Source organism: Dama dama, chromosome 30, assembly GCF_033118175.1.
Source record: "Dama dama isolate Ldn47 chromosome 30, ASM3311817v1, whole genome shotgun sequence".
In the NCBI taxonomy this organism is placed as follows: Eukaryota; Metazoa; Chordata; class Mammalia; order Artiodactyla; family Cervidae; genus Dama; species Dama dama.
Genome location: NC_083710.1, coordinates 41,780,278 through 41,807,137, shown reverse-complemented (window position 1 = coordinate 41,807,137; position 26,860 = coordinate 41,780,278). Strand labels below are relative to the sequence as shown.

The 26,860-nt window shown below is 35.7% G+C and overlaps 1 pseudogene; it reads left to right on the top strand.

Annotated features, from left to right (window-relative positions):
• Positions 1-15,069, top strand: part of LOC133049340 (mitogen-activated protein kinase 1-like) — a 60,195-nt pseudogene extending 45,126 nt beyond the window's left edge.
• Positions 15,070-26,860: the final 11,791 nt, after the last annotated feature.

The following is a 26,860-nucleotide window of genomic DNA, read 5'->3' as shown; positions in this document are numbered from 1 at the left end:
GAGAGGCAATACCAAAGAATGCTCAAACTACCACACAGTTGTGCTCATCTCACACACTAGTAAAGTTTCTCTTTAATAGTCTGATAATATGACACATGCAATATGGTTTACTATATTGATATTGTGTAACATGAAAGCAAAAATGAAACAACCAATACAATGAATAAATTAATATAGACTTTCAACAAATTAATAACAATGGTTTCCACATTTAAAATACTTACAAATCATGAAAAGTTTTTCTATACAACTGTGTTAAAATTTGTCAGTTTAAAATCAGCCACATTTTGGTAAATCCAAAAATAATTTGCTTATGAAAATGAAGTACATTTTTTCTATTACTGATTAATATATTATGGTACAAAACTCAGAGATGCATTTTTTTACACTTTGAGTTTCCTAAGAAGGATGCTGTAGAATTGTATGACTTAAAAAAAAAAAATCCATTTGATGTATATTGAAATCCTACCCTATCAGTCACTTAATGAACTGCTATCAACACAATAATAGGCAAAACAATATTTGATGAGCTCAATTTTGTCAATTCAAAGATCACAGTAACCAGTTTTATTATTTTATAGAGAAACAAACCAACAGTCAGCAAGATTAGTGTCATAGACAAACTCACAGAGCACACAAAGTTTGCAATAAGAATAGGAAAATCACAAAAAAAATTATGACAATGTGAGGAGAAGTGTTACCTAATTGGTCTATTGGACCCTTGCTGGGATTCTAATCTGAGTCAAGACCCCTTGTCTCAACCAGGGAGTTTCTTTTTCCTGTCAGATTGTCACAGAATGAATAGAATGAATGCTGAGACTGGAACAGCACTAGCTTTATTCAATGACCAAAGAATAGAGAAGAGGAGTTTAGTTCACAAATAAAATCAACTTCTCAACCCAAACTAGGTGAAGACACCAATTATATGGTAGGGCTGTGGTACTAGAGAGGGATTGGGAAAGAGTAAGAGGAGTATTCATGAATTGTGTTAGAACAGCAGTGTGATTTGGGCCTGAAACTGATGCAGTTCTCATTAGTCCTTTTATGGACTTTCCCAGTCATTGTCATGGCAATCATCAACTGTCATGGTGCTGGTGGGTGTCATTTAGCATGCTAATGAATTACAATGAGCTCAAGGTCTCCTAGATTCAAATATCTGTTCATCTTTGGGATACTTGATTTCAACCAATTTTTTTAAAAAATAAAATAAAATAAAAATATTTATTTATCTTACTTGGCTGAACCAGATCTCAAAAGTGGCTAGAGGGATTTTCTATCTTCCTTGCAGCATGCAGGATCTTTTAGTCATAGCATGCACCTCTTGACTGTGGTAGGTGAGATCTAGTTCCCTGACCAGGGATGTGAATCTGAGCCCCCTTCACTGGGAGCATGAAGTCGTAGCCATGGAACCACCAGGGAACACCTCAACCACTTTTTGTTTTTATTCCTTTGCAAGCTTCCTCCTGAAACTTAGATGAGATTAATTGGTTTCTATCAAAGAAGGGGCAGAGGTATGATTCTGGGGCAACAGTCTTAATAAAATGAGGGGGTTGCAGCCAGGGAAGGGTGTGATTAATGAAATTTTAAAAAGAAAGGACGCTGTAAAAGGTCATCTGGCAATAATTGTGGCCTTTAGTGGAAAGGCTTTGCTGGTACAAAGTGAAATGAAAAAAAAAAAAAATCATAACACAACTTCTCATTCATCTCTCTCTTTGGTCTCCTGCTGGACTTCCAGTGTAACATGTGGTCTTAAACCAAAGCAAAAAGGTTATAGAGCTAAATAAATACATGGAACCACCCACCATCCTGAGGCCCTAAACAGTGTATAACAGTATGAAGAGTGGATTTGGATAGGCAAGTGAATAATATCCCATGTCTTCAACACTTTTTATCATCAACATCTCCTTCTTTACTTTACTTAGGTGAAACATTACATTCTCTAAATGGTTTTTAATCCTCTATTGTACAATCATATTTTTACTACCAACATGAAACCTAAAATATCAACTTTTCAAGGTTCTTTATATAAGGTAGTTGGAGGAAAGTTAGTAAAATGAAATAATGTATTGGGATAAAGCATTTTGGATTAGTCCTCTTTTTATGTTTAGTCATTAGGCTTCATATTATAATATCCACCTTCTTCCCTTTCCATGTTCTCTTTAATTTCTGCTGGACGGGGTCTTTCACTTAGTGGAGAAACCCAAATCTTCACTCCACATCATCCAGGTTTTTCAAAGCTTTATCTTTATTGGGACTACTGGGCAGGATGAATTAAAAAGTACCAGAGTGAGTCACTTTGGTTAGGGAAAAAAAAAAATCGTCATTGTCTCTACAGTGAAGCAGAGAGCCAGTTTTATCTAGGTACACTTAATACACAACTTTCTCATTTGTTGTAGATTCAATGAATAAGGAACCCAAAATGACAGTCTTAGCTTCTAGGTTATCAAAATTGTGACTTACTTCTCTTGGAGAAGCATTCATTCTCTGGGCACAAGGAGTTCCTAGCTCTCCAAGACTGTAGGGGACAAAAGCAAATTTCTTCCACTTTTGATAGTTTTAATAGTCTAATAAACTACTCTCTCCTCCTTTCTTTGGTTTCTCTACATTCTGTGTATTGACTAGATGTCAGCATAAAGAGACCTTTGATTTAAGAAATATATCCTATCATGTGGGAAAAAGACTTAGTTGCTTGGTTTCCTTAAATTAATTTTGTCTGGCCATTTTGTTAATGCCAGTTGTTTCTGAATGATGGATAATCCTTAAACCAGTGAATTTGTATGGGAATGAGACTATTTTCTTATGCAGTAGTCATGTTTGGATAAAGTTACCTCTTGAAAACACAGAAATGATGAAAACATTCCTATTTTAAAAGTGTTCAATAGCTTCTCATTTCCTCCAAACTAAAAGCTTAAAGCATTTAATATAAACTACAAATATAAGAGCTGGCTTTAATTATTCTTTTCTGTTTTTATTCTCTGCTAAGAATTTCTAGATTTTCAAATTAAAACTAGATTGGACTACATATCATTTACTTTTCCCAACTTTTGTCTATATTTCTGAAGATACCTAATTTACAATTTCCACTTATCCAACTTTCATCATTAAAATTCAACTCAAAGACTAACTCTTCTAAGTTTGCTAGGCCTGAAGGCAATTATATTTTTTCCCCTTCCCTGCTTGTTCTTGTCTGTCAAAATCTCTCTGAGATCAGTCAATATACATATACTGTACAGGCAGACCTCCATTTATTTCATTTCACTTTATTGCACTTCATGTGTATTTTATTTCTTATACATTGATGATTTGTGGCAACCCTGCTTCTAGGAAGTCTACCCACACAGTGTTTCCAGAAATATTTTCTCAGTCCATGTCTGTGTCACATTTTGGTAATTCTCACAGTATTTCAAACTCTTTCTTCTATTATTACATTTGCTGTGATCCATAATCAATGATCTTTGGCATTACTATTGTAATTATTTTGAAGTGCTACAATCCATGCCCATATAAGACAGCAAACTTAACTGAGAAACGTTCCATGTCCTGACTGATCCACCCACCAGTCATTCCTCAGTGCCACCCCTTCTTTCTTTCTCTCATCAGGCTTCTCTGCTCCCAGAGGCACAACAATATTGAAATTAGGCCAATTAATAACTCTACAATAGCTTCTAAGGTTCAAGTGAAAGAAAGACTTGTAAGTTTCTCAATTTAAATCAAAACTAGAAATGATTAAGCTTGTAAGGATGGCATGTTGAAGCTGAGATAGGTTGAAAAATAGGTCTCTTATGCCAAACACTTAACAAAGTTGTGAATGCAAAGGAAAAGCTCTTGAAGGGAATTAAAAGTACTACTCCAGTGAGCGTAAGGATGTAAGATAGCAAAACAGCCTTTTCCTTGATATGAAGAAAGCTTTAGTGGTTTGGATAGAAGATCAAACCAACCACAACACTGCCTTATGCCAAAGTTTGACCCAGAGAAGACTCTAACTTTTCAATTCTATGGAGACTTAGAGAAGAGAGAAAACTGCAGAAGAAAAGTTTGAAGCTAACAGAGATTTGTTCATGGGGTTTAAGGAAAGAAACCATCTTCACAACATAAAATTGCAATATGAAGGAACAAATCCTGATGTAGAAGTTTCAGCAAATTATCCAGAAGATCTGGCTTAAAAAAAAAATGGATGAAAGAGGCTTCACTAAATAAGAGCAGCCATCAGCTTGGAGGTAAGACCCTACACCAGCAGAAAGATGACTCACTGAAGGCTCAGATAATGGTTAGTATTTTGTAGCAACAACACATTATTTAACTGAGATATGTATGTTGTTTTTTAGACATAATGCTATTGGAACATAATAGGCTATATGATAGTAGACATAACTTGGGAAGTCAAAACCTTATGTGACTTGCTTTATTGCAGTATTCACTCTATTGCTGGTCTGGAACTGAATGCTCATACCTCCAAGTTATGACACTACCTCTATGTAACTCAGTGGTTCATTTCTAGTTTTAAGCTCCTTGAAGCCAGAGATCATATTATATAATTTTGTGAACCATGGTACCAAGCTTACAAAGTTTTCATTAGTTCTTTGTTGATGTGACTTTATGCAAGTTTTTATATTAAAAAAGTAAGATCTGATCATAATAAAGATAAATCATACTTTATTATTAAATGTTACAATATGTTTTTCTCCTCTGAAGGTATCTATGTAATAAACAGAGCACTTGAGTGCTCCTATTTGCATTCCTGATGTTTTATAAGGCGTATTTAATACTTCTCTGTTATCAAATTTTGCAGAAGAGACTGCTCCACAGAGAGAGACAAAATATCTTCAAAGCCTCCTGTTGATTTAGTAAACACTGAAAATACTTTTGAATAGGTTAGTAGGTATTTAGAGCTTATTTGCTGTCAATGATGATTAAATCAACAAACATTTCTTAAAATATGAATAGACCTACACTACAATAAGATAATAGCGTCTTTCCCTAAAAGTGTATGACTTTTCAGTGACTAAAGCATATGTAACCATTTAGTTCTACAACAAATTTTGCTAAATACAAAAGCATGACAATATTAAAAGTATTTTAAAACTCTAGATCCCTGTGCAAAAACATTCATTTGTGTATATATCTCCTCTTATTCTTCTATATTGCAAAGTGTGTATCCAATAGTTATATAAGGGAAAAAAGCTGAAAGTTTCATCTCCAAAGACATTTTGAAAATTTTCAGTTATTTCCATTAGATAACAAATTTTTTTCAGGAAATAACACAATTTTGCTGAATATTATAGTTTTTTATTAACAGTAAACAAGATTACAATGTCATATTAATTTAAATTTAACCAAAAGTTTAGTTAACTTAAGCCAAAAGTTTGTTAGTTAATATGATATTATGCTCTTATGTCTAATTTTTATTCTATTTTGAACTTCAATAATCTTTGTAATCATCTTGGCATCAAATATAAAGTTGATGGCGAGTATATTAAATTTTTGCTTTTGACTCAATTTTTGAAAACTTAATAAACATAATTACTAGTAAATGTAAATGTGCTAACATTAAGAAATTTGGCAATTTATATATATATATATAAATAATTTGCTTGTTTATTTGTTAATTCATAATGTTTTACTCAATTTTTTGCTCATTCAGCAAATACTTAATATTAATACAAGCTATTTATTAGCATTGGAAGACTCTAGGAACACAATAATAAATAAAACAAATACAGAAAAAACACCCTATCATGATATTTAAATTTAATGAAGAATCCCAATAAATGATTATAGAGAGATTAAAGGTACTAAGTGGACTGAATGGAGGGAGAGACAGAGAAAGTTATAGGCAAATATGTAATTTAAAGGATTAATAATATGAAGAAAAGCTAAGAATAAGTTTAAGAGAGTATAAAAGCAATCCTTATTTGGGATTTGAGAGTTAGATTAGGTCTATTTGAAAAAAAAAAAAAAGGATAGGAAGTAATCAAGTGAAGAGCAGGTCATTCATTGGAATGGGAAGAATATTTTCTTTGATTCAATGACTACATTTTGTATAAGAAACAAAGCAGAGGGGAGCCAACAGTAAGTAGAACTGGTACATGAAGTACAAAGTGGCAGTAACAGAGACAAGATTGGTGAGTTAAGCATGAATGGGAAATGGCACAGAAGCAGGGAGCAAATATGTAGACTTGAGAATTAGCCTAACTACTACAGGAAATTATTGAATTGTTTGAATTATAGAAAGGTTGGAATTTTGTGCTTATTGAAAAAAAAGCACTCTATTATATGGAGAATAAATTGGAAGTGGGTTAAAACTTAAGGAACAAGACAGGAGAGCATGTTAGAGATCTGACGTGTTCTTTGAAGCAAGATGATGGTAGTTGCACTAGAATGATGGCAGATATGGAGCACAATGAATGTAAGTGTTTTAGATGTTAAATATCTACAAAACGGTGCTAAAAGACTAAAGTAGGGAGGAAATGGACAGATAACATTATGTCAAAGGTAATCCTTAATTTTTAGGAAGAGTCAACCTGTTAGATGAAATAAAGCTTATTGAAATGGAGCACACAGGCAGACTAGATTGCTTCACTAAATTGGTGAAAGCCTGGGTGCAGAGTGGGGATGTGGAAGTGGTAGGATATTGTAGGGAGAGAGCGAATTAGCCAAGATGGCGTGGTCAGGCTCTCTCATCTCACGTTTTGTAAATAATGACTATGTAACAGCTGAGATCATTTATAGCCCTGCACATGTGTGCCTGGAGGTTTATGTAACAGCTGAGATCACTTATAGATAGCACTGGGCAGGTGCGTCACAAGGTACTCACTTGTTCACGGGCTACTTTGCACTATGCACATATGTAAGCTCCACTTAAAATGTGGCGGCATTACTGCTGAATTACAGCTGTGCTCTTTGGCTTAGTCATGAGAGGAGAGCATGTAGGAGGTCTGCTGGGCCAGCCAAGAGAGAATAAACATATCTGCAGTTCCTTCGGCTCCTCCAGTCTTCTCCCAGCCTCTTAGCTCATGCCTTACCTACCCTGGGTTCAGTGAACAGGGAGAACAGCAAGACAACTGGCATTATGAACAAGATCAGCAACACAGATATAAAGAGATTAGGCTGTCAGTTCTGAGCATATGAATTTGAAAGTGGCTAAGAAATAATTGTACAACTGGAGTTATTAACAATACAGTTGAATATGTGGATCTGGGTTTTTATAGACTAAAACTATAAGAGATAATACCAGATGTTTTTTAAAAGTTGTACATAAAATAATTCACTTAGAGACAACTGGTGGCTCAACCATAAAGAATCCGCCTGCAATGTGGGAGACCTGGGTTTGATCCCTGGCTTGGGAAGATCCCCTGAAGGAGGGCATGGCAACCCACTTCAGTATTCTTGCTTGGAGAATCCCCATGGACAGAGGAGCCTGGTGGGCTCCATGGAAACACAGAGTCAGACAGGACTGAGCGATTAAACACAGCTTAGACATACCGTAGACATGGAGAAAACAACAGACTCTAAGACAGACTTGAGGAATTCCAGTAATAATATATCAAGTTAAACAGTTATGAAAGAAAACTAAAAAACTAGTAATCTGACGGGGATTGAGAAAATCACAGAAGACATGTTTGTTCAATTGTGTTGAATTTTGCTAAGATGTCTAATTAGCTAAAAAGGCAAAGGAATAATTTTAAAATTAATATTACTGATTCTTTTGTTTACATTCCAGGTAAAGACTTAAATAATTTGTGTCCATGTATCATGCCTAGAATTAAAAATAGGAGGATTTGAAACATTAATGAGTTATATTACATTAATAAATTTTGAGATAAAACCCTTAGAGAAGAATAAAATTGCATGTGTATTTTCCTTATGAAATGAAACTGATCTATAACATTCATTAAATTTAGAAATTGTTTATATTTAATCAGTCTTTACAGAATATTGCAACATTATTTGAACTTACAAAAAGAAAATAATACATAGGGCTGTTATCAATTCTGTTAAACTTGTAGGTTATAAAAATCCATTAGTTTTTGATGATACTATTTAGAAGTAGCAAGGATTAAAGTTAATAGTTGTATTAAATGGTTTATAGTAGGTAAACTGCTAAAATTCTTATGTGTATAAGAATTAGAGTTAAATTTATTAAGGATTAAATCTCAAATGATATTCATAACAAAGGGAAATATTTTCTCCATAACCAATCTATGTTTTGCTTCATATGCATTTGTTTAGTAGCAATTACTTGAATCAAAGCAAAATTAATCTTTTTCATCTGTAGTTAAAAAGCACCCATGCAACTTTCACAGAATTCAAAAATACAGATACATGAAACTCTATTTTCTACCTACTTCTTATTGCAGGATTCCCAAGAAAAGCACCAGTCTTACAAAAGCTAATATTTAGTGATAATCCTCTGTACGGTATTAGTTTTGTCTTTTGGGATAGGAAATTGATTATCTGACCTTAACATAGTGAAGACTTTGCAGGTGTGTAGGCTTCTACCTCAGATAGTTAATTAGTTATGTAAACTGTGAAAAATAATTTGAAGTACAGTACTGTTTTAGTTTGATCAGGAAAACACCAAAAAAAATGAAAAAGTAGGCTTTATTTATTTTTATTTTCCATAAAAAGTTATGAATTAAAATGCTACTGCCTTAAATAATGCACTTTATGGTAACTTTTGATATTTTATAGGCATATTTATAAGCTTTTCAGCAAAGAGAGCTGATGGGGAAAAAACAGACACCTAATAGAGTTACAAATCACGATGCTCTTGTTGTTCACCACCCTGAACAACGAAAACTCTTGTGTATATGTGATTTTAGTTATTTGCAAGACAGAATTTATAGTTTTCAAATATAGTAAATATCCAATCATAATTGACAAAGTATTTTCTTTCTTATTCTTACAGTAATTTCTCAGGCTCTCATCAAGTCTTATGTTACAGTGTAACATAGACTCTACTGAGAAGTCTATTGAGAAAAAAAATAAATAGGTGTTTTCTTCTGTTAAGTACCCAGTTCTACCAATCTGGACAATGACTCTGCTTTTTTTCCCATGTTTATATAAGTGTATATATATATATATTATATGTACTTACTTATATATCATATATATTATCCTGGAGAAGGGCAAGGCAACCCACCCCAATATTCTTGCCTGGAGAATCCCATTGACAGAAGAAATGGACAGGCTACAGTCCATAGAGTAGCGAAGAGTCAGACACCACTGAAGCAACTTAGCATGCTCGTGAAATATATTATATGTGTATGTAATAGAACAGTCTTGCAAAATAGATATCAAGTCTATTTTCTGCATACACCCTGAGAATTCACACTCACACTACTGTCTCCATGAGGTTTTCATTTTTCCATTTGCAATTTTTTGATCCAGGAAAATAACTTAAAATCATTGTTCACATTGGTAGAACTGGGTATTTAGCAGAAGGACATACTTATTTTTTCTCAATAATTGGGCACCCCTGGTGACTTAGACAGTAAAGAAACTGACTGCAACGTGGGAGACCCGGGTTTGATCCCTGGCTCAGGAAGATCCCCTAGATAAGGGAATGGTTACCCACTCCAATGTTCTTGCTTGGAGAATTCCATGGACAAAGGAGCCTGGCAGGCTACAGCCCATGAGGTCACAGAGTCAGACATGACTGAGCAACTAACACATTCACTTTCATTACATATTTATTTATATAGAGATATATTTATATTAAATATATGTATATATACAATTATTCTATGAACAACACAAGTATGAACTGCACCAGTCCACTTACATGCAGATTTTTTTAAAATAAATATTGCAGTCCTACACAATCAGTGATTTGTTCTATCTGAGGTTACAGAACTATAGATATGCAGGGTTAATCTGTAAGCTATACTCTGATTTTCAACTGCACCTTGGTAGCTAGGGAGTCAGTGCCTCTAACCCTCATGCTGTTCAAGGATCAACTGTTTAATTAAACATTATGTATTCAATATATTAAATATAAATACATTAACTATATAAATAAGTATATTAAAATAAATATACAATATTAAGCTATATGCAATATAAATATATATTTACTCAAACTGATACAATGCCAGTATATTTCAAAGTTTTCTTTTGAAAAGGTGACTTTTTTCCTCTAAGTTTTTTCCTTTAAAAATGTAAATTTCCGAATGTGGGGAAAGAGCAAATTAGCCCAGATAATGTGTTCAGGCTCTCTCACCCCACATTTTGTAAGTAATGATGATGTGACAACTGAGATCACTTGTAACACTGTGCATGCACTTCATGAGGTACTTGCTTGGTTACGAGGTACTTTGTGCTGTAGGGAAACGTCAACTTCGCCTAGAAAGCACTGGCATATTACTGCTGCATCAGGCCTGTGTCTGTTGAGTCACCCACAAGGGGAGAGAATATAGCATGGCTATTGCTTTGGCTGCTGCATCCATCAGGAGAGAGGCTGTGTTGTGGCTACTGTGCCAGCCAGGAGAGAATAGTGTCTGCAGTTCCTACGGCTCCTCAAATCTCCTTCCAGCCTCTTAACTTGTGCCTTGCCTACCCTGTGTTTAATGAACAATATGCCCAGTGAGATACAGCAAGACAATTGGTGCAGTGAACAGGATTAAAAATACACCAAACATCCTAGGTTGTTTTCTTTATCTTCACTCCTTACCTAATGTGGGCCAGAGGTTCTACTTAACCTCCATCATTTAGCCATTATAAGCAGATGTTCCATGCTCAACAGTACAAATTATGTCTGCAGTGATTGCCAACTCCCTTGATTTAGTAATTGCTTTATTTTAGGTATCTGTAGATTCCTCTTACTTTCTAATTTGTTTAGATAGCCACTAAAACCAAGTTTGGCTCATTTTGGAGAAACAGTCCTAGTCGTCTTAGGGCTACATTATTTATAGTTAATGTTTCTGTAAACATTTTCAAGTCTTTTGTATCAACCCTAAAGTGTATATCATCATGGGCTTAGGGGAAAAACAAATAATTACTAGGGTTGATTCCAGACAAAAAGTACAATTCAAGAACCCAAAGCACTGATTACAATTGTTGGGGCTCTGAAAGTTGCACCTCAACATGGGCTCCCAGATGACTGGTAGGTACTGGGGCTCCCAATTCAATGGAATGATTGAATCTAGTTCTTGTATTTGAGGACAGTTATTCCAACATGACTGGCTTGACCACAGAGACAGCCAAATGGCAGTCTGAGAAAGATTCAAGAGGATGGGACTGAAAAAGACATCCTAATTTGTTGACATGCATGTTATGTGGAAGTTGCAGGATCTGGGATCATTCCTTTCCTTTCTGCTTTTGATAGACTGTTTCCAGAGTTAAGGAAAATATATCTTAGACTATGGCAGTTTTGACTCAACTGCCTGAAGGACTGAACATTATGAATATGCTCACATAGTCCTCAAAAACTTTTTTGGCAAGCAGGCCTCTATATTTTGTTAGGCATTTTCACCTACCTCTGCTGGTAGAAATTTGATAACAATGTACTCAAGACTGATGCAACTGAAGCTTGCCAACTAACAGGACACCATCTTTGCATGATATCTTAGATATGGAGTCACTCATGCTCAATCCGGAGCAACTTACTTGGGGGAAAATTCCAAGGAAGTTTGTCTCACTAAAACTTTTCTACATGAAGCTCTTCATTATCAAGACAAGATACTCTGGTACTCGTGATATAATGAAGGTCAAGCATGTAACTCATTAATTTCTATTATGTACTCAGATGTGGAAGAAACAATAATTTATTGGTTTGACCTAAGGGGTCTCACAACCAGGTCATGTTCATGTTTCTTCCCTACTATGAAATTTGCCCAAATCCCATACATTGAATTTGGTCACCCTTCACCCTTATTATGAGACAGAAATTTAACTTTGGTGCCCACAAGACAAAGTTTCATTTCCCCTGCTTCCCAAAGTTACTCAGAATACGCAGGTGTTTATGGTCTTAAGTGCTCATTGTGGACAATATGTCTTTGAGCTACCTCTAGTCATCTTTCTCCTTGAAATAGGTTAGATCAGAATAGAGATAGGAAGGGGTCAGGAGTGCAGAGAAGAGTGGTTTCTTACTGGTAAACAAGGCTTTTGACTTACAGTGGCATTCCTTCCAACACTATTAACAAAGCCTGGCCAAAAAAGAGTTTATGGGTTAAGTTCTGATATCACAAAATATGGCAATGATGGATTTGAAGCAAATAAAAACTAAATCAATAACTGGCCATGGTCCACCCTTTTGCTACTCACCTTTTATATATACCATTCTTCAAACCTAGCAAGATATAGCTATTCCTCTTTCAATAATAGTTTCACTTTCTCCCCAAAATAGGGAGTCAAAGAGCCTCAGTAGTAATTTTATCAATCTCCAGTTAATTAGTCAATTTCTGTCAAAGTATTACTGAACAAAAATAACCAAGTATCTAGTAGCACTTTAACAGAAATTTAGTAGTAATTAAAAAACTAAATAGTGAAGCTAATTTCTAACACATTGTAATAAAATAAAATTGGGAAGAACCACAAAGAAGAAAAGGATCTGATATCTGTACACAGATACTGCTAACAAGCAAAGAATAAATACGCAAAGGTACAAAAGCCATCATTCTGAGGTCATGGTTGGTGGTCATGGCTTTCTTTTCCTATAATCCATTCCACATTTCCTTAGACCTTAGCAAAATCTTCAGATGGCTTGAGTTCCTTATCATGTAGAATTACATAAATCTCTTTTGAATTATCTGGCTTCAAAATTTCTGCCTTTTTTGATGATGTAGTTTCCTATTAGTCTTTACCATTTGAAAATAGAAGGGCTAAAATATGCCCTCAAAGAATTTCCTGGTCTTGGACATATTTTTTCTTGTCTTCATTGTATGTATATATGTTAAGTATCTTCAGTCATGTCCAACTCTTTGCGACTCTATGGACCATAGCCTAGGCAAGAATACTGGAGTGAGTTTCTATGCCTTCCTCCAGGGGATTTTCTTGAACCAGGGATCAAACTGACTTCTCTTATGCCTCCTGTATTGGTAGATGGATTCTTTACTCCTAGCACCACCTGAGAAGCTCCTTCATTGTATAGTACAATCCAATTTCTCTAAGTAAGCAGCACCAATCTTTCCAACCAATAGGGTAAGCCCTTTTTTGATATGTTGACTTAGTGGCTTATGGGATCCAAAACAACTAGGTGTTGGTCTCATCTTCCAATTCAATGGATTCATTGTTGTATACATTAGTGGGAGCATTACCCAAGTGAGAACTAAGATCTCCAAACTATCAGAGATAAAGACAGTTGGTACAGGAAGCAAATCTTTTGTGAGTGTGGTATTAGGAATAATAGAAGAGTCATACACACTTCTACCTCTTGATTCCCAGAACCATGGCAAATGTGAAGCTACTCTCTGTAGACTAAAGGAGAGTGATGAAGAAAGAAGACCATTGCCCAAGGACTAAGATTCAAAATCTCTTAGAAGAGGGTTTGCTAAACACAAAAGCAAAATTAAACAACAACAACAAAAATAAAACCATACTGGTGTAAATGCAAATTGCCTTAGAGTACAGACTAGAGTTATTCTGTGGAAGTTACCCAGGGTTGCCACAAGGTATGTGGTAGGGCACATAATATTTATAGAAGTGGTCAATGGGTTGGGAAGAGTGATAGAAGTTATAGTCAGAACTGCTGTGGAAGTGCTTGCTTGGTTGAAAAACTGGTAACTTAGGACACATAGCCAAAGAGGGTCTATGGCAGTCTTTGCCAAGTAGGGAAATGTTTATCTGAATGGTGGTAGCAACGTATTCATAGAAATAGACCATTGATGAAGAGAATGTGTCTTGAGATGATCTCTACATAGGCTCTTGGAGCCTATGTAGCTTGAGCCTGATAGCTTGAGTGAAAACAATCTTATATAAAAGCATCTTCTGAACTGGGAGTCTATGAGGTCTATTAATACTGGGGGGAAATAAATAATTGAAAATAAATCTCCTGCCAACCCAGAAAATCTCTCCAAAAAAAGTAGCAGAGAAATAAAAATAGTTCTTATTACTTAAAGAACATTAAACTAGAATGTGATGTGCATTACAGACAATCCCTAAAGATTTTTAAAGATAGCAAAGAATCTTACCTTTTTATGTTGCCAAGTGATACATTGTATATATATGTTTTTCCCCAAATAAACAATAATTAATCTTTGAGTGAGAGGACTCAATAGCACCAATTGTTATATATAGTTCATGCTAAATCATTTGGTGATTGGAGTAGCCCCTTGTTTTGCTAAATCTTTTAAAAGAAAAAAAAATTATAATTTTTTGGAGATAGGTTAGGTTTGCTATTTGGAGTCAGGAGGCAGCTAAAACTGCCATGGTGCCTGGAAACTAGGTTATATAGCTGATATCTTTCTTGATTACATTTCAAAGAGATGACTCCTAGGCCTTGACTAGGTTACCAGGTTCCTGGGTTACTCATTTACTCTTTTAAATGATGAAATGTGTATATTTCAAAGAAACAAACAAAAATACATGTTTTCTAAAGTAAATGCTCTAAGAAAAGGCAGGTTGGGGATAGTCTCTTATTTTCAACAGGGTATATATATAATTGTATTTATTTTTTTATTTTGATGGTGCTGCATGTTTGTTACTGCATGGACTTTTCTATAGTTGAGGCAAGCAGGAGCTACTCTTTAGTTGTGGTATGTGGGCTTCTCACAGTGGTGGCTTCTCTTGTTGCTGAGCATGGGCCTCGAGGGTGCACAGGCTTCAGTAGTTGTGGCACATGGGCTCAGTAGTTGTGGCTCCCAGTCTGTAGAGCACAGGCTCAATAGCTGTGATGCACTGGCTTAGTTGCTCCACAGCATGTGGGGTCTTCCCAGAACAGAGACTGAGCCCATGACTCCTGCACTGGCAGGCAGATTCTCTACCTCTGAGCCATGGGGGAAGCCCAAGCTTCTTATTTTTGATTTGTATTTTCTCTTACAGTGTGATCATCAAGGCACCTCAGCAACCATGCTCCATAAAAGAAAAAAAATGAAAAACTGGTATCAGGACGAGAAACGGAAAAAGAAGTGATATGCTACCTCTGTCTCCTTACAACATTACTCTAATGCTTTCTCTTGACAAAGCTGAATAGTTTTGCTAGGTATAAAGAAGTTTTCAGAGGATATTGCTTGAGTATTACAAACAGAACAAAGAAGTATAGATTAGGAGTTGAGAAGCAATAAATTGATACCATGTCCACATACTGTACACAATTGTCTCTACTTTTTATTTTTTAGATAATAAATCCCAAATCTTACATCATAAAAGTATATAGACATATATGTTATTACTCTTCACAGCTGCCAAATCTCTATTGTGGGGTAGTGATATAGTTTATTCAATTTATTGATGGATAATAACTTGTATCCAAGATGCACTGTTTAAAATTGCAAATACTACTGAGCCAGATATGCTTAGGCATATGTACTTTAGGACTTTTGCCAGTGTATTTTAGGACATATTTCTTTAAATGAAATGTCAGTGTAAAAGGGGAAATGTGTAAATAATTTGGCAAATTGCTCCTCACATGACTGTACAGTTTTGCTTTCCTAACAAGAAAATGTTTGAGCTCTTGCTTCACTCTAACCTTGGCAACAATTTATTTTTGCAAACTTTTGAATGCTTGCCAATTTTATAGATAAGATATGGTATATAAGCAAAGCTTTAATTTACTTTTGTATGTGGCTATATCATTTAACTATCATTCAGGGAGTTTACTGTTGTCAATTGTAGTCAGTAAAAGAAATGAACTTAGAATTTGAATTTGGAATAAAACCCTAAATAAGCTTATTTTATTTTCCTAGACATATGTATCTCTTTATTTTTAAACATGCATTTTAACAACAACAAGACATCTATTAATGGGTAACATGTATCTCAGAAACATAATTATTAGACAAAGAAATGATATAGAAACATTAAAATGTATTAACAGATTTAAGAAGGTTGCAAAGTAAGCTCAGAACTCATAAAAATACAGAGATAAATACTAGAAAATTTATATGAGATGTAGAAAAAAATAGTATTGGTGAATCTTGATGAGAAAAAAAAAAAAAAAAACTAAGTTAAAATGAGAAATCAGAAGAGTCAGAATAGCAATGCTGTTTAGATATATCTAAGATCTAAGATGAATTGCTGACCTGTCCTAAAGGTAGGGAGAGTACAGGATACAAATTCTTCTTTCAAAAAGCATCTCCTTACAATAAATTTTAACAAGTAAATCTATATTTAGAAAAATAAGCTATAGCACAACATTAGTACAGTAAAGTATAGTAAAAACAGTATAGCAGAGTGTAGTCAGTCAACTATAATTCAATAAAAAGTAATGAAAACAAAGAAATATGAGCTATGGACAGTTTCCATAAGGAGAGGACAAACACAGCACAACAAAACTGCCCTTTTTAAGCGTATCTTTCATGCCACTCAACCCAGCTAAACTTTCTTTACTAAATTTATTTTGTGCATGATAAATTATATAGTTTATTTTTTTTTTCCACACCTCACTCCAAACGATTACTGGTTTTGAAACTTACTTTTTTAGGGTGTGTATACTTGGTTTAATTTTTATAAATAGCTGATTTTGACTGCAAATGTCTACTATAGCATTATAATTGTAAACTCATCCATATCAAATCAAACTCAAATGAACTTATATTTGCTCACTTAGTTTCCAAACTGACATGGGTAAAATCCAGTCCTACTTTTGTTTGGAAGGAATGTACACTACATGTAGGAGTAAGTAGTGTGAGTTAGGTGATAGGTAAAAGATTTTCTCATGAGCACAAAAACAAATGAACAACAACAACAACAAAAAAAAAAAAACAGAAAATAAAGTTTAGTAATAATCAATACAAGCTGTCAGATTTTTTTCCCCATCAGTTTTTATGTGGGTATGAATCTCAGATAGTATCTCTGAAAGTATTATATCTTCCCCAATTTCATTCACCTCAGTCTCAGCAGAAAAATTAAAATTAAAATATATAAAGCTAGAAAATAATATTCCTCATATTTAGAAATAAATATATTTTAAATACAATTATGTGGCTTGGGTCATCACCCTTTCAATCAAAATTTTAATTTTAATTGGACTTAAGTGCAAATTTTTACAGTGAATTTCAGAAACATCAACTACATATACACAGAAAGGAAAATTTGACCTAATTTTTTCATGTGAAGAAAACCTGGGTTTTATTTAAAACATAAAATGTAATCATCAGTATAATTCAATGGCCTTTTAAAAAAGCAGATGTAAACTTATGCTTAAGTTATACAAGAATATCTTAGCCGGTGGCTCAGTAGTAAAGAATCCACTTGCAATACAGGAGATACTGGTTCGATCCCTGGGTTGGGAAAATCCCATGGAGAAGGAAATGGCAAACTGCTCCAGTATTCTTGCCTGGAAATCCTCTTGGACACAGGAGAATGGCAGGCTACTGTGCATGAGGTCACAAAGAGTAGGGTATGACTGAGCAACTAAACAACAGCAACAAAAGAAGAAAGTAGCCTCATTATATAACCAGATGGTATAATTCTCCATGTAAAGAGTTTATTACAATGTTAATTGAGATTATTCAGAAAACTAAGTTCATGGCATCTGGTCCCATCACATCATGGCAAATAGATGGAGAAACAGTGGAAAAAGTGAGAGACTTTATTTTGGGGGGCTCCAAAATCAATGCAGATGCTGATTGCAGCCATGAAATTAAAAGATGTTTACTCATTGGAAGGAAAGTTATGACAAACCTAGATAGCATATTAAAAAGCAGGGACATTACTTTGTGAACAAAGTCCATCTAGTCAAGGCTATGGTTTTTCCAGTAGTCATGATGGATATGAGAGTTGGACTATAAAGAAAGATGAGCACTGAAGAATTGATGCTTTTGAATTGTGGTGTTGGAGAAGACTGTTGAGAGTCCCTTGGACTGTAAGGAGATCCAACCAGTCCATCCTAAAGGAGATCAGTCCTGGGTGTTCATTGGAAAGACTGATGTTGAAGCTGAAACTTCAATACTTCGGTCACCTGTTGTGAAGAGCTGACTCATTTGAAAAGACCCTGATGCTGGGAAAGATTGAGGGCAGGAGGAGAAGAGGATGAGATGGTTGGATGGCATCACCGACTTAATGGACATGAGTTTGGGTAAGCTCTGGGAATTGGCGTTGGACAAGGAGGCCTGGTGTGCTGCAGCTCATGGGGTCACAAAGAGTCTGGTGCTACTGAGTGACTGAACTGAACTGAACTGATTGGAAGATAAAAACACTTTTCTTTGTGATATGGTTACTCTAAATCAGATATTGATTAAGTGTAGACCTGCCTCAAAGATTAAGACCAGGTGTAAGGGTTCCTCCAGATTTACCAACACAGATGAAATGAAGGAATTAAAGATTTGCATTTGAAACATGACAACTGAGAGGTTTACTATTATCTCAAATGATACTAGAGAAAAAATGAGTTCTGCTTGACATAAACTTTTTCTAATATATAAAGCAATATTAAATGGGGATAATATTAGTGATAGAATGTGTTTAAATGTGAGTGGATTGGGACATATCTTAAGTTTATTCTTTTAATTAACCTGTAGGTGGTCATTTGCTTGAGGCAGAAAGTTCAAGGATCTGCAAGGTACAGTTCCTGCTCCCAAGTTTACATCAATCTATTTCTGTTGAAGAAATATCAGTGCCCTTTTGGTAAGAAGCCTTTTGTTGTTTTGTTTTGCTTTGTTTTATTTTTAAGAATACTCCTTCCCCAACATGCAGCACACTGATGCACACACACAAGCAAAACAAGGATTCATAATTGTTAATTTCTTAATACCTAGCATATATTTCCCCTGGACAGAAAATTTAGATTGAATTTCAATTGTAGTGTTTGTTTGACTTGTAAGAATTTTTGTTTTCCTTACTTTGACCTTGTTCCTTTTAAGAGTATGTCAACTTTCATATATATTCCTCATGCTTAAACTTTAAAGCATGGAATAGACATACTAAATTCTAAATTCCTTTATCACTTTACAAATTATGTCATGTGTGTTTGTTTTTCTATTTGTAGTTTATCTGGGGAAATACAGATAATATTTTTGATCTTTACCTGCTCATATGAGAATCACTGCTGTTGAAATACCCTGAAAACAGCATTTCTTTCTTCCTTTTTTTGTTATTTTTTTTCATTTATTTTTATTTCATTGGAGGCTAATTACTTTACAATATTGTAGTGGTTTTTGCCATACATTAACATGGATCAGCCATGGATTTACATGTATTCACTATCCCAATCCCCCCTCCCGCCTCCCTCCCCATCCCATACCTCTGGGTCATCCCAGTGCACCAGCCCTGAACACTTGTCTCATACATCCAACCTGGGCTAGTGATCTGTTTCACCCTTGGTAGTATACTTGTTTCAATGCTTTTCTCTCAGAACATCCCACCCTTGCCTTCTCCCACAGAACCCAAAAGTCTGTTCTGTACATCTGTGTCTCTTTTTCTGTTTTGCATGTAGGGTTATCATTACCATCTTTCTAAATTCCATATATATGCGTTAGTATACTGTATTGGTCTTTACCTTTCTGGCTTACTTCACTCTGTATAATGGGCTCCAGTTTCATCCGTCTCATTAGAACTGATTCAAATGAATTCTTTTTAATGGCTGAGTAATATTCCATGGTATATATGTACCATAGCTTCCTTATCCATTCATCTGCTGATGGGCATCTAGGTTGCTTCCATGTCCTGGCTATTATAAACAGTGCTGCAATGAACATTGGGGTGCATGTGTCTCTTTCAGATCTGGTTTCCTCAGTGTGTATGCCCAGAAGTGGGATTGCTGGGTCATATGGCAGTTCTATTTCCAGTTATTTAAGGAATCTCCACACTGTTCTCCATAGCGGCTGTACTAGTTTGCATTCCCACCAACAGTGTAAGAGGGTTCCCTTTTCTCCACACCCTCTCCAGAATTATTGCTTGTAGACTTTTGGATAGCAGCCATTTTGACTGGCGTGTAATGGTACTTCATTGAGGTTTTGATTTGCATTTCTCTGATAATGAGTGATGTTGAACATCTTTTCATGTGTTTGTTAGCCATCTGTATGTTTTCTTTGGAGAAATGTCTGGAAAACAACATTTCAAATTAAGCCAAAAATGATTTGCCCCATGCTGTTGTCATCTTGTGTGAGACTTAAATAAGAAATAACTGAAATAAAAGCTACCAGTAATGCCTAGAAAACTGAAGTGAAACACAAACTAAACCATGACTGGATAAGTATATTTTTCCCCCCATGGTTCTACTACATGAAAAGAAGATGATAATGTGTGAGATAGAATTTCTAGATATCACAAAACAGATAGATTTTAATTCTAAATATAGTAAGAATTTATAAAATGGTTCATTTCTCTAGTATTTTGTCTTTATATAATTGAGCATTGATGCACTAATGACTTACTAAGTGGTGATCCATTGAATATGATAGCCTTAAAAATTAAGAAGAAATACGTCTGAAAAATTGAACTTTTTATGATAAATGAGCGTCAATATTAGAAGAATACTTTCACATTTTTCTTGTTTCTATCATAATTACTATATGTTTATTGCTGGATCACAGACATTATCTTTTAGAACAATATTTTTACACATTTTTGATGGCTATAAGGATCATTTTTCTTCACAAATTTTGCTCTATTTTCCAGGTTTCGAAATACCAAATCCAAAGGTCATGCTAATGCAGTACCTGCTGGAGTAGAAAGAAACTCAGCAAACATCAAAGTGTGTGAGAGTTCTCTTGAGGGACATGAAGAACAATAAAAATCATTCATTTAAGCAAAGTCTTTAGTTCCATTTGTAATATTATCTTATTTTATATAATCAAAAATGTAATTAAAATGATATCATCAATAAAGGTGTCATTTGGGAAGGTGATTATTAGCAATTAAAAACTGAGAAGACCTATTTACTATCATATCTAATCTCTTGTTTGGACATTTGCAGGAGGGCAATAGTATTGGGAGCCTTGTTTCAACATGCAATGATAACTATGTGCCATAGAGACAATTCAGAGTAGTTTTGTAAGAACTGCTTTATATTTAAATTTATGTTTTATATTCATTATGTGATTTTCTCTTGTAAAGTCCTTAGGAATCTGACTCAGGTTGTTCTTTGCTTAATGAGAAATGAGGCATACATACAACGATTGTTTTGGACTTTTGCCTTATTATGTGAATCACAAATTTTTAAATTAGTAATCTCAGTACTTAACATTTTGGTATACAATAGACTGAAAATAAATGGGTACTGTATGATTCCCTTGCTTTGTTTTTAAAGATTTCTTAGCCTGTGATTGATTTTGAAGTTAATTCAGCTTTTTTTTTTTTTTTTTAACAATTGATGTAATGTGAACTAGGAGCTATACTTTCAAAGTTTTTCAGGCATCATTAAACTATTTTAGCAGTTGCATTTTATAGGTATGCATCTTAGTCAGTTTTAGCCTCATAATAACTTTATTAAATTAGTATGACATATTTAGACAAGAGACATGCCAAGGAAAAATTGCCTCAGATCTGACTGTTGGTTTATAATCTGATACAGTCTGGATTATAAAGTAGGTTTGTGTGGCTCAAATACTTTATTATTTGCACTATATAATTAAAATAAATAAATAAATCGGGGACTCTTCATTATTAAAAGTTGGCTTTGTAATATTTTCATGACCCAGATAACCACAATGGTGTGATCACACACCTAGAGCTAGACATCCTGGAATGTGAAGTCAAGTGGACCTTAGGAGCATCACTATGAACAAAGCTAGTGGAGGTGATGGAATTCCAGTTGAGCTATTTTAAATCCCAAAAGATGACGCTGTTAAAGTGCTGCACTCAATATGCCAGCAAATCTGGAAAACTCAGGAGTGACCACAGGACTGAAAAAAGGCCATTTTCATTCCAATCCCAAAGAAACAATGTCAAAGAAGTTTCAAACTATTGCATATTTGCACTCATCTCGCATGCTGGCAAAGCCATGTTTGAAATTCTACAAGTCAGGCTTCAACAGTACGTGAACTGTGAAATTCCAGATGATCAGCCTGGATTTAGAAAAGACAGAGGAACCAGAGATCAAATAACCAATATCTGTTGGATCATCAAAAAAGCAAGAGAAAATGGGAAGGACTAGAGATCTCTTCAAGAAAATTAAAAATAACAGGAACATTTCATGCAAAAACGGGCTCAAAAAGTGAAGAAATGGTATAGACCTGACAGAAGCAGAAGATATTAAGAAGAGGTGGCAAGAATACACAGAAGAACTGTACAAAAAAGATCTTCACGACCTAGATAATTATGATGGTGTGATCACTCACCTAGAGCCAGACATCCTGGAATGTGAAGTCAAGTGGACCTTAGGAAACATCATTATGAACAAAGCTAGTGGAGGGGATGGAATTCCAGTTGAACTATTTCACATCCTAAAAGATGATGCTGTGAAAGTGCTGCACTCAATATGCCAGCAAATTTGGAAAACTCAGCAGTGGCCACAGGACTGGAAAGTGTCAGGTTTAATTCCAATCCCAAAGAAAGGAAACGCCAAAGAGTGCTCAAACTACTGCACAATTGCACTCATCTCACATGCTAGTAAAGTAATGCTCAAAGTTCTCCAAGCCAATCTCCAGCAATACATGAGCCGTTAACTTCCAGATGTTCCAGCTGGTTTTAGAAAAGGCAGAGGAACCAGAGATCAAATTGCCAACATCCACTGGATCATCGAAAAAGCAAGAGAGTTCCAGGAAAACACCTATTTCTGCTTTATTGACCATGCCAAAGCCTTTGACTGTGTGGATCACAATAAACTGTGGAAATTTCTGAAAGAGATGGGAATACCAGACCACCTATCTGCCTCTTGAGAAACCTATATGCAGGTCAGGAAGCAACAGTTAGAACTGGACATGGAATAACAGACTAGTTCCAAATAGGAAAAGGAGTACATCAAGGCTGTATATTGTCACCCTGCTTATTTAATTTATATGCAGAGTACCTCATGAGAAACGCTGGGCTGGATGAAGCACAAACTGGAATCAAGATTGCTGAGAGAAATATCAATAACCACAGATATGCAGATGACACCACCCTTATGGCAGAAAGTGAAGAGGAACTAAAAAGTCTCTTGATGAAAGTGAAAGAGGAGAGTGACAAAGTTAGTTTAAAGCTTAACATTCAGAAAACTAAGATCATGGCATCCAGTCCCATCACTTCATGGCAAATAGATGGATAAACAGTGGAAACGGTGGCAGAGTTTATTTTTGGGGGCTCCAAGATCACTGCAGATGGTTACTGCAGCCATGAAATTAAAAGACGCTTACTCCTTGGAAGGAAAGTTATGACCAACCTAGATAGCCTATTAAAAAGCAGAGACGTTACTTTGCCAACAAAGTCTGTCTAGTCTAGGCTATGATTTTTCCAGTAGTCGTGTATGGATGTGACAGTTGGATTATAAAGAGGGCTGAGTGCAGAAGAATTGATGCTTTTGAACTGTGATAGATCCAACCAGTCCATCCTAAAGGAGTTCAGTCCTGGGTGTTCATTGGAAGGTTTGCTGTTGAAGCTGAAACTCCAATACTTTGGGCACCTGATGTGAAGAACTGACTCATTTGAAAAGATCCTGATGCTGGGGGAGATTGGTGGCAGGAGGAGAAGGGGATGACACAGGGTGAGATGGTTGGATGGCATCACCAACTCAATGGACATGAGTTTGGGTAGGCTCTGGGAGTTGGTGTTGTACAGGGAAGCCTGGCATACTGCAGCTCATGGGGTCACAAAGAGTCAGACATGACTGAGTGACTCAACTGAACTGAACTGAACTACTCCTTAAAAGAAAAACTATGGGAAGCCTAGACTGCACATTAAAAGCAGAGCCATTATTTTGCCAACAAATGTCCATCTAGTCAAAGCTATGGTTTTTCCAGTAGTCATGTATGGATGGGAGTGTTGAACCATAAAGAAAGCTGAGCACCAAAGAACTGATCCTTTTGAATTGTGGTCCTGGAGAAGACTCTTGCAAATCCCTTGGACAGCAAGGAAATCAAAGCAATCAATCCTAAAGGAAATCAGTACTGAATATTCATTGCTGAAGCTGAAGCTCCAATATTTTGGCCACCTGATGGGAAGAGCTGACTCACGGTAAAAGACCCTGATGGTGGAAAAGGCTGAAGGCAAGATAAAGGAGCAACAGAGGACAAGATGGTTGGGTGGCATCACTGACTGAGTAGACATGCGTTTGAGCAAACTCAGGGAAGTAGTGAAGGGCAGGGAATTCTGGAGTGCTGAATTTCATGGGGTCACAAAGAGTCAGGCAAGACTTGTCAAATGAACAACAACAAATGCTCTTGTTAGCATCTATAAGATCCACTGAGGGGCTTCCCAGGTGACACTAGGGGTAAAGAACCTGCCTGTCAATGCTGGAGACATAAGAAAAGTGATTTCGATCCCTGGGCTAGGAAATTCCCTAGATAAGTCAATGGCAACCCACTCCTGTATACTTGCCTGGAGAATTCCATGGACAGATGAGCCTGGTGGGCTACAGTCCATGGAGTTGCAAAGAGCCAGACAGGACTGAACCAGCTTAGCATGCAGGCACACAGAGGGGTCAAAGAATGAAAACTGGTGGGATGAAGTTTTTTCGTATCCACTTTAAAATGGATTAAGAGAAAATTCTGCTTGTCTAAAGGCAAGGCAGCAGCTTTTCAGGATGCTGCCTCCATTTGCGAGTCTTAAAAATGTAAAATTTCTTATATACCACTATTAGTCATATTTTGTCCAATTATCACAAAACTCCAGACTTACAGTTATTCACAATGTCCCAAAAAAGTAATTTCCATACAAACTGTCATGTCTCCTTCTATAGCTGCATTTTTCATCTCTTTCAAATTATGGAATAGCAGTAGGTCATAATGATCCCGTTTCCCTAGAATCGTCTCTGAACATTTCTGTCATCTTTGTTATAGAGAAAGGTTGCTCTCTTCTGAGATCTCTGATTATTAACCTTTGATTTTCTCATGAAGTACCTGTTCTCTCTACCTTTGGCCACAGAAAGAGTATAAGTAGCCTATGGCTCCTCCTTTGTTAGGAGCCAATAATCTGAATGCTATGCTCATTTCTCTATCATATCCTTCTAGTACCCAGATTGCTCTCACATAACAACCTGCAAAAGCTGTTAATTACCTTTTTCACTGTTATTCATTCCACTCAAATTATCTTCCATTCCTCCCCGGATTAAATTTCACAGTCAATCATTATATTCACCTCTTATATACACCATCATTACCCTTAACTGACTTTTTAAACTCTGTCCTCAAGAACAGAACTGCAGGTAACTCTTCTCAAACATCAAAACCAGCCACCTTCTATCTTCTCCCTCTGATCCATATACTTTGTGTGATATCATGATTTATAGTAAGAAATATATATGTGCTCTTTGCCTGTGGTTCCTGGCTTATAGCTTCCAAAACCTTGGAATTTCCTGAGCAATAAGAGCAACAGGGACATCTTTTATAATAAAATTCAATCTCTTGCCGTATGTTCCTAAAATTGCTTCAGTGCCAAAAAGATGAAATAGGTGTTTTGTTAATAAAAATCAGCTCCCTTCCACCACACATTGGATTTCTGTCAATGAGGTGAGCTTTGGAAAGCAAAGTAAGGGAGCTGACATTCAGCAGATCCAACCTCATGATTTGAGCATTGAAACTTTGTGTCTGGCTCTCCTGACCTCTGAGGAAAGGAGAGGAGCTGTAAATTGAATCAACTGCAAATGGCCAGTGATTTAATTTAATCAAATATGCTTATGTAATGAAGCCTCCATAAAAATTAAACAATACTGAAATTGGAGAGCCTCTGGGTTTGTAAATACGTTTTGAGATGAGACAGTAACACCCTCAGAGAGAACCAGGAAGCTTGCATTCTTTCCCCATACTTTGTCCTATGCATTTCTTCCATCAGGTTGGTCCTTAAGTACACTCTACAATCCTAAGCTGGAAATCTAGTAAGTGAAACATTTCTCTGAGTTCTGTGAGCCTTTCTAGGAAATTCCTAGGAAATTAATTTCTAGGAAATCAATTGAACCAAAGGGAGGGACATCATTTGAACTTCCGATCTATAGCACAGGTTGCATAGGTGACAACATGGATTTGTGAGTGGCATGTGGAGTGTGGAGGAGGAGAGCAGTTTTGTGGGACTGAGTCTTTACCTGTGAGACTGACACTGTCTTGGGATACATAGTATGAGAATTGAGTTGAATTACTGAACACTCAGGTGGTGATGGAAAATGGCTTGATGGTTTGATAGAAACTTTTCCTTCCCCCACACACACTGGAATTAGTGACCAGAATCTTTATTTTGTTTAGAAGTAGTCTTTTTAAGACTCAATACTTAAAACAGACTACAGTTTCTTACACTGTGACTTCTATATTATGCTCTTTCCTACTTCCTTTCTTCATCTAAAGGAAGCTGCAATGATCCCTTGGTATAAAAAGAAATAAGGTTTAGATAGGAAGGTAACACCTTGAATTTCATCAATGCCTGAAGGCATTTGGCATTTTTGCTTTGTTGGGGCAAAAATTCTAAAGGGAGATTTCTTCAAAGTTTTCAGGCTGTGGTCTCCATCTCCTGCTAAGATTGCTACTTCAGTCATTAGTTGTAACTGACTGAATATAGAAAGTAGGAAAAAAGTTTTTCTTCTTTCAGCCCCACAAGTTTGTGATAGGTTGATTCTTATGAATGGTGATAGAAGAGGTGAAATCTCCTTCTCTGTTTTTAGGCTATCTAGCTCTAGATTGAGTTCATCTTACTCTTTAAA